Source organism: Tachypleus tridentatus, unplaced genomic scaffold (assembly GCF_004210375.1).
Source record: "Tachypleus tridentatus isolate NWPU-2018 unplaced genomic scaffold, ASM421037v1 Hic_cluster_2, whole genome shotgun sequence".
Taxonomy (NCBI): domain Eukaryota; kingdom Metazoa; phylum Arthropoda; class Merostomata; order Xiphosura; family Limulidae; genus Tachypleus; species Tachypleus tridentatus.
In genome coordinates, this window is record NW_027467782.1 from 18,267,322 (window position 1) to 18,282,974 (window position 15,653).

The window sequence follows — 15,653 nt, forward strand, 5'->3', positions numbered from 1 at the left end:
CTCCTTGAGTGGAGAGACCAGCGAGAATTTCTAACTCGGGAACGTTCTTCAAATCCCTCTCAACAATAACTCCTCGTGAAGAATTCAAGGTAGCATGGGGTGTAACCTCAATAGGTATATCCCTAATTGCCTTTGAATTCAAGAGGAGTTCACTGTGTTGGGATTTGGATGTTTCATCCAATATGTCACCAGATCGAAGTTTCTTTAATGACTTTGGAGAGCCAGCAAGTCCCTTTAGTCCCTTTTGAATAAAAAAAGGGGACATTTGCCCTAAAGGTTTTTCCAAAAGGGAATGTAATATAAGAAAATGAGGTACGTGTGTTACTGATGTTGAAGATTGCTGTTCTGAGTATTCAAGACGTGGTCGCTTACCCATTGACTGTTTTTTTACAATTTTATTTAAATTTTTTGGAGGATCCATAGGAAAAGGAAAAAATTTCGGTACCCACTGACCCCAGACACCATGGAGCCCTACAAGGGGACGCACTACAAAGTCATGCAAGGACAATGCAGCAACGCCAGGGTTTCGTGAGCACTATACCCAAACACCAGCATCAGGCATAATGTTCACAACACCCGTTGAGAACTTCCAACACTGGTACTTGGTTGACTCTAGCCCAAGTGGACCAGCCGATTGACCCAAGGGGGGCCACCCAAAGGCCGCCCGTCTACAGGAATTCCAGGCCAAAGTGGTGTGTTAGGGTTGGACCCCTCGACTACCAGGATCCTCTCCTCCCCTTCACGGGTCGCCACGCACGGCAAGCACGTGGGTGGATGTTTAGATCCCAAAGAAGGTAACCAGATATAACAAAACTTTCCCTGGGAGGTCCCCTCACCACCTACAGGAATCCACACCGAGGGGATTCTGTGCGTCAGTCCAACCAGATATTCTAACAGCTTCATTTAATGCATCTGCAAAACTTTCGACATCCTCGTGGAACCTACAGTGGAAAAAAGGTATCGTGCCCATTAAGTGTGTCGTACCTCACGAACCTACTTGAGTGATTGGATCTGACACAGCTTCCACATTATCATCAGCCCCTCTGGTAAGAGTGGTGTCTAGTGCCTTACGAACCTACTTGAGTGAGTGGATCTGACACAGCTTTCACATTATCATCAGCCTCTCTGGTAAGAGTAGTGTCTATGCCAACAGTAGCCATTGTTACTGATTTAATTTTAATTTCTAGTTACCCCACTTATAGAACCTTAAACTAATTTCTCTACCTCAACTTCTTTCTTTATTTTACCCAACCTGTTGTTATTTACTCCAAAAATATCCTTCAAGACTTCACCAATCACGTAACGGTGAGGAGGCAGGCCGAGTGGTTGGTTTAGCTGTTGGAACTTCGACTGATAGTACGTGTTGTTACACGACTTATTTATTTTTAAGTGAGGATGTGGTGGGTGAGTGGAGCACACAGATACTAACTCGAGACTAACTGCCCTCCTCTAGTCTTACACTGCTAAATTGAACACGGGTAGCGCGGATAGCCCACTTTTAGCTTTGCGTGAAATTTAAACCAAACCACGTCGATACAACAGCAGAATTAGTTGCCATAAAATGGTTAATAAAGAGAAATTATTGTTAATCAAGAGCTTGAAACCATTGATGTTGAATTTTAGTACAGTTGGAATTTCAAATTATTAAAGATATACCGCTGACGTATTTTCAAGGTAGCTGATGGGGGGAATAATCTTCCAAGACTGATATTTCTCAAATACAGTTGACGAACTAACCGATAGATTGGACTAGATATTTGTTTTCAGTATTTTAAACGATTTATCTACTGAGCAATTAAGAAAGATAAATTAGAAGCGGAAATACTAAATATTTTAAAATCCTGTATGGATATAGATTGGCGCACCATAGCGAGTAGAAGACAACTAAAATACGATTCATAGATACATAACATTGAGTAGGAAGCTGTCCAATGACTTTGTATTTAGTTATCGAATATCCAGTACGTTAGCTCAGTAGGTAAACCACTTGACTATTGTACAGGGTATCCAGGGTTCAATACCAACCTTACCAGTAAGTGATGTAGGGGTGAAGTTTGTAGAGCACTTACATAATGTACGACAGCTAATATCACATAAAAATAAAATCACCACACCAAGAAGCTTTATTACAATTAGAGGACAAGACTTTATTTCAGTAACACACATACTAAAACATAAAATCATAAATTCATTTGAAAAATGAAACGAATAAAATTCTGTACTTCTTCAGACAGAACAGTGTAAAAATAATACATATAGTGTCTTCTTCACAGAGAATTATTGAATAATCAAGTATGTGTTGATAAACCAGGAAGCTACGGACGAAAAGAAAAGACAGAAATACATCACTTCTAATTGTACTACAGTTGGTCAGCTACAGAAATGATACACGTAAAGCAATGTTTCTAATATTGTATTTTTATATTGCACTGATTTCTGATTTGAGTGGCAATGAAGATATGGCGAATAATTGGAGATTTTTAATTTTATATTATTGGACTAAGTGAGAAATAGAAACCAGTATAAATAAAGAGAGCCACCAAAATCATAATAAACAAATTTAATCATGAACCACAGCAGTGATTCATAAAATGGATCACAACATAACCGTATAGAATGTGACGACGAAAAACACCTTAAATAGTAAATATTCAATTCAGTTCAAACACTTTAAACCCTTTGTTGTTTATTACTAAGACTATACCTGTATAAAAATTTGTAAAAATGAAAAGCAGTACAAAACGACCCATTTAAAAATGTTAAATATAAGGTGAAAGAAGAATTATCAGCCCATAACAGATAAATATATTTATATGTAACATGTAGATATTAAATGCTTTCTACATTATACACTTGGTCACCTCTAATGGGACAGCCGTGCATCTACTAATTTATAACGCTAGAAACCGAGTTTCGATACCCATAGAGCCCATGTAATTTTGTGCTTAATTCCAAACAAACAAACGGTGTTTTTAAGAAGCCAGCCCCTATATTATACATGAAGAGAAGTAGTAAATAAATCAATACACATGATATCAACTTTTATTTCACACATCGTAGAATAATTACTTTAAAAGACACGAAGAAATATTTATTGTGACATTTTAGTCATGTTTAATTTAAAAGACTGCTATTGTACTTTTAAAATGTTATACTCACGTAGTGGAGGTTGTGTCTTGTATATAGTTTTCCTTTACTATACATACATAATGTCGTTACACGGCAGCTATTAATGTTCACTATATTCTCAAACAAATCTCCATCTGCAGTTTAACATTTTATATTTCAAATAAATGCGATCAAATAGTCAATAGTGCAGTAAATAATCACGGACCGTCTCAACTAGGTATTAGTTATGTTTATTATCATTACAATGTATAAAGTTTGCTACCTTACCCAGTAATCCTTTGCCCATAATCCAGTATACAAAATAAGATAAGTAAAAACTGAGAATTTAAAAATCTTCAAATAGACGCCATAAGAGGATTAGGAAAGAAAATTCATTTTGAAAACACCAAATATAATTAAAGGTAAAAGCATGGAACCAAAATAAGGGTTTCTGGTTTCAGTAAATAATGTGTACAGTATCTCCAATCCGGTTTCCTTCTTTTGTTTACAATCAATATTTGCATATTTTTAAATTCCCATTTTCATATTTATTTTGTCTTAACAAGTACAGCAAAAAATATAGTTTATTTGCCACAAAAGACAGTCGGTTTTACTGGAGAGTTCTGTTTGAAGTTCTTGTGAATGTTTGAGAGAAAATCATCAGTAAGATTGGCTGTATTGAGCTACTCTTCAGATTCAGTTTGTTAGTATTGTGTTTCAGACAGTAAATGTCACGTTGCTCAGTCTCCTTGATAATGTAAAATTTGTCCAGAATGACTATAACTTCGTATATTTTTATTTGTTTGTGGTTGTTCAGCCGTCCGTAATTTTGAAGTTAATACACTACAAATGAGGCAGCTTGTTAATATCATCCTCCGTGAACTCTTGGACAACTCTTTACCATGGAATATAAAGATGAAAAGTCACAATATAATGTTTAGGGACAACAACGGACTTGTGCAAAGCACTAAATAAATATAAATTAAACTCCACTTAAAAAGTAGCTTTTGTAAGATAAATATTAATTTTAAAGATTAATATATGTATATATACACTTTTTCTAAATGTAACCAAGGAAACCGGAACTACATCGTTCTTGTTTATTTCAGTCAGAATTAATTATATTAATTACCAATAATAATGTTGACGTTATAGATAAAAATCAAGGATGAGATGGACAAAATGAATTATAAATAAAACCAGCAACTCTGAGTGAGGAAATAACCATTATAAGTACTTAAGGAAGACAGAAAAAAAGAGGTTTTTTCTAGGCTGACTCAAGTTAACCGCTATTAAAGAGTTTGAATATTGACCTTGTGACTGGTATAGTAGAGGACGTTGTTTGACTGACATTAGAAAGTGAACAACCGTCAGACAATTATCCTTTCACAAATCACTGAAAAAAACCTAACGGAAATACAGTTTCCTACATGGGAAGAAGTCAAAACATCAGAGAAATGCCCTACAAGTATGTTCGTTTGAAACGTGAATATGCCCAGCATGGCCAGGTGGATGGGGCGATCGACTTGTAATCTGAGGGTTGCGGGTTCGAGTCTCCGTCGAACCAAACATGGTTGTTCTTTCAGCCGTGGGAGCGTTATAATGTGATGGTCAATCCCACTATTTGTTGGTAAAAGAGTAGCCCAATGGTTGACGGTGGGTGGTGATGACTAGCTGCCTTCCCTCTAGTTTTACACTGCTAAATTAGGGACAGCTAGCGTAGATAGCCCGCATGTAGCTTTGCGCGAAATTCAAAACAAACCAAACCACGTCAATTTAACTGTAACACGCACTATGCTTGCAACTGTATTTTTCCATATTCAAATATAAAGAAACGAAAGAACAACTTCAACAATGTTTTAACATTTAAAGCGTTAAACGAAAACAACAACTAATTGACATAATTTTTATTTAAGAAAAAAATTTATTTCACTTTCCCTCACTGGCTTCACACACTACTGGGAACTATAGAATAACTTCAGGCTTTTTGCATGAGAGCGTATGTATACAGCAAAGCCACATCGAGCTATCTGCTGAGCCCACCGAGAGGAATCGAGCCCCTGATTGCATGAGGGAAATTTACATATTTTCAATGTACAACATTGTTGTAGATTATTGGTTCATATTTATTTGAGTTATAGAAACACATGTGAAACACTGAGCGACATATTCTAATTTATTGTGGTTTCAAAGAAAAATCTTATATTTGGTTAAGTAATAAAAACTGAATCGTGTTCTGTTAGGCACTTGTTATCATTCATGTGGAAGTGCTGTTACAGCTAAAACATTCTTCTTTAATAGACGATATTCCAATTTATGGTTGTTTAGAACCAAATTCTAATTGGTTAACGTTGACAATGTTTTAATATCTTAATAAAACATATTTAGCATTCTTTCAAATTGTATACGAAAAACGTCTGTAAAACTATCTAACAAATATTGTGTAAAACCTAATCATATGCCACATAAGACAAAGAAACTTCTTTCTGTCAAGAACAAACAAACAAACAAACAAAAATGAAAAAGGTCACAATGATTTGTGAAGGAAACTGGAAGAGATGTTTTATTTTACAATATTTCATTTAAAGGTGAGGACAGAAGTTTAGTTAAAATAATTTATTTGCTATTCATTGAATTTGAATGTTATTTAAGCAAAATAAATGGCTTTTCATGGTTTTGCAAAAGGGATTTATTTACACGTAACATTTGAAATTAAAATATATTAATAAGTTTTACCTTTCGCAAAATTGTAAAAATTAGATTTAAAAGTTTGAAATAACGACAACTCTCTAAAACATGGACTTCAGTTTAAAATAAAATGCATTAGTAGGTATTTAATTCGTTGTTTTAGGCCAATCTATCTTTTCTATTGCTAGAGGTCTTGTACTTTCCCAAAAATGATGTTTTCTTCAATTGTAAAATAGAAGTTTATTTAGTACTTGTAGAAGAAAGTTCGTTAATTCTAAACTAGTTTTGTAGATACATATAAAATAATATTACACTGTCTTAACAAAAGGTATAGCACATAAGTGGAGAAAGATAAGGCTGATTATTTTATTCCTATAAGTGAACACTACACTCTTTGTTCCTCGGTGGTTTAACTAAAAGTTTACGGACCTACATTATCAAATTATACTGCTAAATTAGTGGCGGCTAGTGCAGATAACCCTCATGTAACTTTGCGCGAAATTCAAAACAAACAATTACAGTGAAATATATCGAAACAGTTTAATTGTTTATTCGCTAACAGAGGGAGTTGTTAATACATATGGAGAACTCGATGAAACAAACATCGGAATTCCTCAGGATATCGTCTGCGGTTTGTGATTTGGTTTTATTTATCTCTTCCGTTTTTGCTTCTCTTTTATTTGGTTGGATTTATACAATGTTTCGTCTAAAGTATGATGTTATAGTTTGCGTTTAGTGGTGTGAATCCGTAGATATACCGCTGGGGTCTCACTGACTGGTTAATACATCAGAAACCTTTTGACGTATTAACTATATTGCTAGTGTTTGACGAGAGGCCTCTTCAACGCCTGAGATGACATATGTAATGTGCATAACATATAACATATTCTCCTTTGATTTCAGTTATGCGTTCTTATAATTACCATAACATGAAAAGTATCTAAATGTTAGTATACTAACTGGAAATAACCAGTCTCAGGATATAAGAAATTCTATGAACTGATTTACCAGTTTTATTAAACTGAAATAAGTTTTCCAGAATTTAAAATTCATTTTTTAACTTGCTATTTTTATTTTTCATATAAAAGTTTGTTCTATTGTTACTATGTCCACTACTATATAAACATTGATGTCTAGAGATAAAGGTTGCCAAACAGCGTGCTAGCAAGTGTTTGTGTGTACGTGATTATTATATGTTTATATATCAGTTCCAAGAAAACACTATTTTAGTTTCACAAAACTAAATTTTACAAAAATTTTTATAAATGTCTGCCATTTTTAAAACAAAATGTATAAGTTATAAAACTTTCTATATAAAACCTTATATTTTTATAAATATTTTAATTCCCTAAACGTTTATTTTGTCGTGTTTTCAACTTTAAAGTAACAGGGTATCTGTTGCCATAAAGATGATACAAGTTTAAATATTCTGCAGTAACATAAAATTAATTACTAAATCACTCGCGGTTCTCAACTGCCTGTGATTTGTATGATTAGTCAGTAACAATAAGGTTATACAAACAATGTATTTTATTGCCTGATTCACTGAAATCCTATTTATCATAAACAACTAAGATGGTAACTGTAAGATTCCCTACGTAGACAAAACTTCCCATCACTTATTAATACATACCTTGAAACACATGAAAGTTTCTAACAGTTAATATTCTAACTACACTTAACTTTCCTATATATTATACAATTAAACGTCATCATCATATCCCATTTCTTAATTTTTTTTAGTAATAACTTATGGATGTAATGATAACAAACTGATAATAAAAGAAAGTATATATATTATAAATGAAAGTTGAAGCCTCAGTAGATATTCAAACCCACTCCCACATACATTTGTTTCTTTGTAAATTGAAAGTTTTATAACTTCCCAAACACTATGTTTATATTAATATTTATAACACTGTTCATTGTATTATTATATTAATATTTATACTAAAGATTGTTTAATTAATTAATTTTATTGATTTTTGTTGAAGATGAAATATGTGTAGTTCAAAACATTCATTACAGATGTTTACATATATTGCCAAGGCTCTAATATTCCTTGTCAGTTTTGTTTCTATGTTCTGATTGCTGGCAAAAAGTATTTCCATATAAGATTAAAATAAGCAAAAATAACACACACATCACAGTGTTAAGTAACAATGAAAACTTCCTTATTATTTAAACCAACAAGTTCCATTTTATATACTGGAGACAAATTCTTAGCTCATACTAACCCAGAACAGATGATAATCAGATGGTGCAAGGACTGGAAAATAAGGAGGATGTGGAAGTTTCTCCCAGTCTTTCTCTTCAATCTTTACAAATGTGATCCTTGCTGTATGGAGCCATGCATTATCCTGGTGTAACACAATACATATACAATTGACCAAAGCAGGCCTCTTTCTTTTCAGTGCAACATTCAAACGCTCTAACTGTTGACAATAGAAGTCTGATGTAATCTTTACATTGAGTGACAGCAACTCAAAGTGGATCACACCAACGATATCCTACCAAATGCTTAACAAGGCTTTCCTAAGGTGGAGGTCCATTATGGGCTGTGCTTTAGCCAGTTTATCTACACTGAGCCATTGTCCGAGACACTTAACATTTTTATAATATATCCATTTTTCATCTCCAGTTACTAACCTGTCCAAAAAAAAAGCAAGGTATGTTCATGGAGAGAAGTGCAAATGTCCACTCTTGCTCCAAGGTTGGCTACTGTCAAATCATGGGGAACCCATTTTCCAAGTTTTGACACCGTTCCAAGCTGTTACGGATGACGGTGAACTGTCAAATGGTTTGAATTAAGCTACTATTCTAGTTCTTCAACTGTTACAGCACAATCTTCATAAGTTGCTGCCAGCAGCAAGTCACCATTAAACTCAACAGGATGACTTGAACATGGACCATCACTTAAGTCACCTGATACGAACTTCTGAAACAACCTTCGACATTTTCTTTCATTGAGAGACTCCACACCTTGAATGTTTCCATGTAGTTTCTGCTGCACTATTGATTTTTTAAACTCATAAAGTGTTATATGCCTAATGTGATCCTCAGACACATCCATCTTCATGAAGGTTTATTTGATTAATGCTCTGAAAAAGTAGAGTTAAATTAATTTCTTTTATTTGTCTGAAGAATTTTATACATGTCCTACTACATATCTCAGTCATTAAAGCATCCTACAGAGACAGAAATGATGATGCACTTTCTGCATTAAATTTTCGGACAGTACTTATGAGATGACCTGATACAAATGCAGTTAAAAAGAGCCTTAATAACAAACTGTGTGATAACTAAATTTTTATTGTTGAGTTATAAAAACTGACATGACTATCATGATACCTGTATCAGTCAGTAGACATGTGGGATCTGAAGATGTAATTTCAACACTTTATTGTTTTAAACTTCCTTTTTTAACTGCTGTTTTATCAAACAATTTTAAATCAACATAAATCATTGATGTTTAAAAAACAAATTGCATGTCAATGTGACAAACCTCATTACCCAATTATTGCAAGGATATACAGTCTAAATAAAACAAGGCCAAACTAAGAATGAACAATAAAAAGTAGCAATCAGCTTTTTTATAAATAATATAAAAATGATATGTATACTAAATAATTGCTTTTTTAAAATATTAAGTGATAGTAGACTCTGAAGTTAATTTGTAACATTATGTTTGTTTATATATATTTTGAACAATGTTCTAGTGCTTGTTCATTCTAGCAGACAATAATACAGTCATTTATTTGTTCAAAAAAGTTTCTGTATATCTCACAAAGCTAACAATATTTATACCAAAGGATATCACATCACCTCAAACAAACAGGAGAGTATAATCAGAAGTACAGTATATAAAAACTTTTTATACACTTACTATTATTCTAGTCTAACCTTCTCCATAAATAATCCAGAGTGAGACACAGCTATCTGAACTCCTCCTCTTAGATGAAACCAGCCTGAAAGGCTCAATTACTTTCTGGTATATTTTGTGTTATAAACTGTATATGATATATCATTTGTTAACATACACGAGTCTTTCATAAATAAATTGTACAGTTTTAGGCATTATATATGCAAAAACGGCTTGTTTGGGTTGCGAAAATATCTTACGTAGAAGGTCGAAACGTTGTTCGCTCTTCTACATAAAATATTTTCTCAACCCAAATGAGCCGTTTTTGCATATATATTTTTCAACATCACTTAGTTTTAAGCATTATAGTAACTAACTCAGTTTATTTTAATCAATACCAGCAATATTTAACTCTGTAATGTAATTAAAGGTAAACCACAAAAAAGTAAAGATTACCAGAACATTAAGTTATCAAATATGAAGACACAATGAGTGATGCATTTCCAGGGGGGAGTAATACATTAAAAACATTCCAAGATACACTGTATTCTGACACATATAAAACATATGATGTTATTATCCATAGAAAATTATATAAGGTACATTTTTTAATTTTTTGTTGCATTTTACAATATTTATTCTACTTTTTCATGTAAAACTTATTAGCTTATAACTTATATATATATATTACTGACCTTTGACCTTACGATAAGGTTGTTTCCACTGTTCTAAGGCTAAAATATAGTTGATCCACAAGATGACAGACCACAGACAGTTTCAGATAACTTGTTCATGAGTAGAGAAAGAAATGGAAGGGATTTTCAACTGGGTGTCCTACAGACAAACAAGAAAGAAAGAGAGATTTCAATAAGGTTAAGTATTATCTTTTTACAAGAAGCTATAGTTAACTCAGTCATCCATGGACAAATTATCCAGTTTATCTTTTAAAAGAATCCTGAGAATCTCACAAGTTGTTATATAAAACTTCAGAACTAGTTTTTACATTCTGTGTTCTACCATTCAAAAACTCAAATAAAACAAAAGGATAATTTAAATGAATATTGTGAAATCTGTCAGGCTGAATATCAGGTCAAACTACATTTCTAGTACTTTCATCTTGCTAAGAAATACACAGATATACAAGTTTTCTTTGTTTTGTATTATCCAGGATCCCTTTTACCCTCCATTACCACAGATAAGATATATATATGTATACATATGTAACAGAGAATTTTAATTACAAAATTTTAAATGTTTATCATTAACTGTTATTTTTTATATAAATCACCTTACTAGTAATAAGGACAGTCTTTGAAATCACTTGATCATAACTCATACGATCTACTCGTAAGAATTCTGTAGCCGATTTAATTCATTTTGTTATTAAAGTTACTAGCAGTGTAGTTACAGGTAAATTAAACAATGAAAGTAATATAACACAAAGTGTTGAGTAGTTTAATTGATTATAAGTTTACAACTAAGTTAAACATCCAAAGTGTTGACTATGTTACAGTGCAGTAATTTTTAATACACAAATCAGTGCATATTGTACAACCACAGCTGATATAAAATAGTATATAACTGACTTTTAATAAGTGCAACTATTTTTCATGTGTTCTAGAGGACCAGTATTTTGTATATAATACAATCACATTCAATTCTAATACATTAGACATGTATATATATTATTACTATTTACAAATAAGTCTAAGTTTCAGATACTTTTCTTAAAACACAGAACAGTTACAATGATTTATGATAATATTATGTTATAGTTCTATTGTAATTACTTGTACTATCTATTTTTTTAATTTTTCCTGTACACCAAACTATGTAATCAGTGTTAGCTGAAAATAAGTAACAAGTGTGTTGAATTGATTAAACTAAAATGTATTGCTGAATGAATTTAATACAGTTATTTATTGATATATTTTTATGATGTATTCAGTGTATTTTACACTGTGTTTGATTAACAGGCACATAAAACTGTCTTACTTTCATATCTATATAGTAACAAAGGAATAAAACCTAATCATTTAAAAAAACCCTGATTACAGTTTTCACAAAAATTTTACTCATTATTCATATCACATCACAATTAATAGTTAGTATAAATATCCACTGACAATACTGTTCACAAAAAGTTATCATTTGACAGCCCTACAGATACAACTATGGTATAGAGATATTGGGATGTTTGAATACTTGTTTAAATAATTGTTAATGTTACATAATAAATTACTTTTCATTTTCTAATGTAAATAAGACTATACACACATGTTGGTTCATTGCATAACTATAAAGCTTACCTAAAAATAAAAATTAGAATGAATAATTTCAAATATGAAAGAAACTAAAGAATGATACAACTGTAATTATACAAACATAAAACTGTTCATAAGAACATATTTACAACTCAGAAATTAACACTGTCAGAAGTCAACATATTCTGCAAAGTTGTGTGTAGAATTCATAATTAATTATTACACATCTCAACTGGCAAGAAGTTATAGCAATGTTAACCCAATGTGATAGTTTTTCTTACCATCCTGGACAGCTTTATAGCATTTAAACAAGTAATAATGGATGTAATAAACTCTTTATAATACTAGATCTTTTGTGTACAAAATTTATACACTTTCTTGTAGAGTACCAAGAAAGGTATCATCAAACTCCTTGTACACTTCCCAGATGATATCACCTTGGGTTACATAGAGACCTACAGCACTGACTGCCTATAGAAAAAACATACCAAACATTTTCTGTGCCATCTTTCACTTCCACGCCTTCAAGAGAGCACATTCTAACCAGTGATGTACAGCTGATGATGTAAAATAAAAAAATAACGTATACAGTTACAAATACAATATCTTATTTTGAAGACTGCCTCATTAATATTTAAACTACTTAAAATGTATCCTCCGTTACGGTTAACATAATTATTATATCTGCGTCAAACTCTTGAACGAAATAAAACATGACGTCATACACTTCTATGATGTCACATAGCTCATTAGTACCATGCTTATCTTATTAAACTACAACAAATCTAACCTAACATAACAATTACCAATTGTTACGAATATAATTATACTTCATATAAACATACATTGAAATTGAAACAACTGATACTGCATCTAATTGCATCAAAAGTTTCAAATTTGGAACAGTTTCAGCTATGACGTCATGCTTCATTTTGTTTCATTTTCTTCGAGATTTAGCGGCTTATCTAGATCTGGCTTTAAAAAGTCACTTGTCATCACTACCCAGGGTTGACCGATGGTTCATACGAAAATTACTAGGCTATCTATACGATCTTGAGAAGGTGCTAAATCTACAAGCAACTAGTGACACCACTGTTGATGTTAATTGAGATTGTATTAACACTTTCACCGCAAGAACATCCCCTGAGCTAAATAAAATCGTCTGGCGTTAGGCAGAATAAAATACTAAAAGGCCCAATACGCTTGTTATATTAAAGATATATTTTAATTTTTGTACAGCGTAATCTGATGCAATTTTATAGTTTTAGGGAAAAATAACAACATTCTAAAATTTCCTCGCGGATCCCCAGATGACTGTGGTGGATCCCAAGGGCATGGGGGAGCATCACAATCTTATAATGTGTTTTTATCACTGTTAGTTAGCTGTGTATCCCTTTCAACTTTAAATGTTTGTTTCTTAGTAGCATGTATTTGTGTACTTTGATCGAATCATAAAACATTTGTAATTCTCTCTATTTTTATATTGAATATAGCACATACATACAGTCTATATGTAAAAGGTTAAAGTTGTTTGTATAGAATAAATCTACAGACGACAAATAAACGTTGTCACATCAAAAAAACTTGTTGCTCTGAGATCTACACCAACAAATCGGCATTCCTGTAGTCGCGAGAAACAAACCTTTATTTATATTCTATATACAACTTGTTAACTAGATTTAAAGGATAAATTTTCGTTTTTATAACTCAACTAAGAATATCTTGTCTTTTCCCGCTGTTATCCCTCACTTATCTGTTTCATTTTTCTGTTATTTTCCTTTGCTTACGTCATTTTATTACTTTGTTTGTTTGTTTTGGAATTTCGCACAAAGTTACTCGAGGGCTATCTGTGCTCGCCGTCCCTAATTTAGGAGTGTAAAACTAGAGAGAAGGCAGCTAGTCATCACTACCCACCGTGTGTGATTACGATTACGAGTCGCACGCCTTAACACGCTTGCCCATGCCGGGCCTTATTTCATTACAACAATTTAGTCAAGAGTATTGTTACACTTCCAACCAATGTGAAGAAAGACAACAATAAAATGGAACCACAATATTACTGAATATTTGTACATAGTAACTAAAGACGAAACATTAAATTGAGCGGCCAAACTTTGAGAAGAAAGAACAAAATGCGACAGCAAATAATTACTCACCTTGCGTTCCACGGGTATTTCGACTAGTTCAATTTGTAGGTATAAAGTTTTGTTTAAATATGTTAATTGTATATTCGCATAAGGTCATTTTATAAAAATGAATTAAGTTCTTGAAATGAGAAAAAAAAAGTCAGACAACTAGTAAGAAATATCCACTTTACTCTGCAACCTGTGAGAGGCGAGGCAGTTACTGTAAACTAACTAATGTTTTAAAAAGCGTCGTACTAAAAAAAAAAATAGGAAAAGGCACTATTTTCTAAGAGAAAAATATTCTTTTTCACGGTAATTAATGGAGAGGAAAACTGTTCTGATTGTGATAACACAAATACTATTTTTGATCTATTAAAGATGGTACGTTTATTTAAAAATCAACAGATTTTTTAACTGCATTCCTTAAAAGTATATTTATAAATTACATCAATAAAGATATAATCAAACGTTCAGATTTAGTACCAGTGAAAATCGAGTTCTTGCAACAAGGACAGTACTTCAAAATTCTGTTCTTTGATAAACAAATGTTTGTCGTACGTATCGTAGTTATTTTTATAATTGTCTGAATTTAGAATACCAAAGGGGAATTTTTTTATAGATTTTTGTTTGTGCCAATAAATAGGTCGTGACACAATGTATTTATTATTTCGGACACATAGATAAAAATATGCATTCCATGTCCTTAAAATAATAGCAAGATCAAAAAATATCACCAAATTAATTCTTGATATTGAATTTACCAAAAATATACATCTTCAACATTAAACTGCTGGCCAAAATCTTAAAGCCAATGAATATAAAAACAAAATATGCATTTTGTTTTGCAAGAGTCAACCACTGATTTAAGTAGAGCTTCGAAATATGCAAAAAAAAAAAAGGAAAATAAAATTAAAAAACTTTTTTAGCATTTAATAGAGAAAATGCGAACACTATGAAATTAGCCTAAATACCAGCTGGTCAAAAGTTTAAGACCATACCAAAAACAATTCCTAAACAGGGTAGAAAATGCCTAACAAGAGGTAACAGTAGTGAGTTGCACAGCCGTCATTGCCGTCAATAACGTCAAACATTTGCTTTAAATACCTCGTGGTTGAATTAATTAAACACAGAAGTAGTCACCAAGAGTTATTTTAGTGATTTAAAACATGACTATTTAACTCTATAGACAAAGGAAAACTGCTTTGTGCAGTACCGTGTATGCAAGCGTCATAAACCACGAGGAGGTCTTCTTCCCAATTTTAGCTAACCTATATCAAAAACAAAGGCCGAACTTACACCCTGAACTGCCCTCGAGGCAAAGTGTAATTTTGATTTTGAGTACATAACTGTGCGAATTGTCATCAGGAATTCATTGTTTCTGCTTTCTACACAAGGGTTGACATTTCATACCTAAAATTAGCTTGATCGATGTTGACAGATGTCCTAGACACACGCTTTCAAAACTATAGCTTTAATATATTTCTGCTCTTTTACCATTGTAATTTCTTTTGTTACTTAAGAGTGCTACATGTAAATTAAAAGTTGCTTTGCAGGTATCAGTTTTTATCACAGAAATTAAAACAACAGGTACAACACAATGATCAT

At 32.3% G+C, this 15,653-nt stretch overlaps 1 protein-coding gene and 1 long non-coding RNA gene across 3 annotated transcripts in view; one reads left to right on the plus strand and one right to left on the minus strand.

Annotated features, from left to right (window-relative positions):
* Window positions 1-15,653, plus strand: part of LOC143242211 (uncharacterized) — a 558,288-nt gene that overhangs the window by 135,558 nt on the left and 407,077 nt on the right. The gene's annotated exons all lie outside the window — the stretch shown is intronic.
* Window positions 2,215-14,263, minus strand: LOC143242892 (uncharacterized). 2 transcript variants are annotated; one of them, XR_013023368.1, is made up of 3 exons: window positions 14,079-14,263; window positions 10,354-10,492; window positions 2,215-2,315 (listed from the first exon to the last, which is right to left on the minus strand). It is a non-coding gene; the product is annotated as an uncharacterized LOC143242892 (long non-coding RNA). The 2 variants fall into 2 exon arrangements; XR_013023367.1 differs by lacking the exon at window positions 14,079-14,263 and adding an exon at window positions 12,411-12,608.